Here is a 2,506-nt window from a genome sequence, read left to right on the forward strand (position 1 = left end):
CTAGTCGCAGAGGTGAAATTTGTCACAAGAGACCAAAGATCAAGTCTAACCTCTGTTGGTCAAATGAGTCACAAAAATTTACCCCTCTATAAAGTGTCGGGTCGGCATGTGGGGCACGTAGGGTGGGCGATCCCACCTTTTGTCACAATAATAGTAAATAGAAAGTTAAAGAGTCATAATTAAATATTTATTTATGGGTGATAATATAGATGCATGTATAAGAATATTTTAGAACATTATTATATATAGTGCGCGCGGCATGAAATTCAAAGTGCAAGACGAGGTTTTTGTCTTCATATTGGAGAGGTACTGATATGAGGTCTGAGGTTTGACTGTTTGAGGATGTTTGTTGGGCTAATATAAGCGGTAGATGGAGCAGTTGATCCGAACATTTGAAAAGTGTAGAAGAATGGAGGGAATGGTCCCAAGTGGTTTGGTAGAGTGAATTACGGATCGGACCCGCACAAATTCGGGGCCCCATTCAATCGTCTTCACTCTTCACGTACCAGCCCCCGTGACTTTTAACCCGCCGCCAATCGCCCATTCCTTGTTTTCGTACATGCTATATGTGTAGCACGATAAGAAAATTAAAGAGTAAATACCCAAAATAGTCCCTCGACTATAGCTAAATTCACAAATTAGTTATCGACTTTCAATTTCAACCAATTAAGTCCTTAACTTTGTAATTTTGACACGATTTGGTCCTCCATCTATTTGACCGTTTGTTGACCGCGATCTTTGAGGATATATATGTAGTTTCACATGCAAAACTCAAGAGAACGCTCTTGGAGGTGACATCGTTGTTTCGGAGGGGGAAGTGCTTCTCCGCTTGCTGCTTGGGGATCACGAGCCGATTCAGCTTAGAGAACGCTCTTGGAAGTGACAGTGCCGTTTCGGAGGGGGGAAGTGCTTCTCCGCTTGCTGCTTAGGGATCCCGAGCCAGTTCAGCTTGCCTACATCGCTTGGAGTCACGGCTTTCTCAAAGAGCCACTCCAGGGACTTCAGCGATCTATCTATCAAAAGCTATAATCTCTCCGGCATGGGGTGCAGCGCAGACAGTGGATTCAAATGTAACAATGCGGTTTAGAAATGCAACCGGGACCTTAAAAAATCGACGATGGACCATGAAATTACATATATATCCTAAAAAAGTGCAGTCAACAAACGGTCAAATAGACAAAGGACCAAATTGTGTTAAAATTGCAAAGTTAAGGACTTAATTGGTTAAAATTAAAACTCGAGGACCAATTTGTGAATTTAGCTATAGTCAAGGGACCATTTTAGGTATTTACTCAAAATTAAATGAAGAAACACATGCAATGGTACTAAATGTGAATAAATATATGAGAGCAATTCTATTTGTGAATTTTAGAAGGATTTTTTTTTACGACAAAAAAATGATGGAGTAGTTTTTGAACAAATGGGAACATAAGTCTTTTGAAATTTTTTATTTGCAAATTTAAGTTTTTTATGGACCCCACAGGTTGAAAGAATTTGAGAAAAAAACATACAAAATGCACATGAAAGACACTGCGTTGCACCCAACAGGTGCGTGCAACACGCGTCAACTGGGTGCGTGAAAATAAGTTTTTTCTTTTTTCTTTCCCTTCCTATTTTCTCGTTCCGTGTTATACGTGTAAAAGCCTAACAACAAAAGAAAAAAAAAAAAAAAAAGACAATTGCTATTGCTCTAAATATAAAAGATATATGGAATGTTTTGTAGAGTTTTTTGTAAGTTAATTGGAAAGAAATGTGTTGAAAATGTTTGATGAGAGTTTTTTTACATCATAGAGTATATGAGATGAAAAATGATAAGAGAAGTTTTCTTAAATGAAAATGTTTTATCCTCCTTTCTAATTTTATGTTCACTATTTTTTCTTATGATATGACTTTCATTCATTAATAAGTGTTTATGGATTAGCTCACCCCACAACTAATTATAGTAATTAATTACCAATTAAAGAATGTCATGTCACGAGAGAGAGAGAAGGGAAAATATTTAAAGAGTAGCATCACACTTTCCTAAAAATACTAAGTAAGATGTTAATTGCTTGCTTAAATTATTGTTAGTAAGAGTTTAAATTAATAAGGTTATCCGCATTAAGGCAATATTCTCTTAATTTTAAAAGTGAGTCATATTATCAGGACATCATATTTACAATTTACTATTATTTATACAATCTTGATAATTAAAGCCTTGTACTTTAGTATTTTTATTATTATTTTTAAATAAATTGTAATGTGGTCATCAACATTATATTGAAATTCTTCGTAATTGCAAGGGTGCAAGTAGCGTAACTAAATTTGATGAAAATATGGATAATGAGTTTATTTCACTTGACTGTAAAATTATAAAATTTAATAGCTCATATGGACCATGGGCCGGTCCAAGATATGATAAGTAGGTTTACGGAGCGTTGGATAGATAAGAGCCAATAAAGTTAGACTTATAAATGAAACTAAAAAAATGTATGTCTAATTATTTTATGAAATGAATGGTTCATAT

This window comes from Ipomoea nil, unplaced genomic scaffold, assembly GCF_001879475.1.
Source record: "Ipomoea nil cultivar Tokyo-kokei standard unplaced genomic scaffold, Asagao_1.1 scaffold0841, whole genome shotgun sequence".
NCBI lineage: Eukaryota > Viridiplantae > Streptophyta > Magnoliopsida > Solanales > Convolvulaceae > Ipomoea > Ipomoea nil.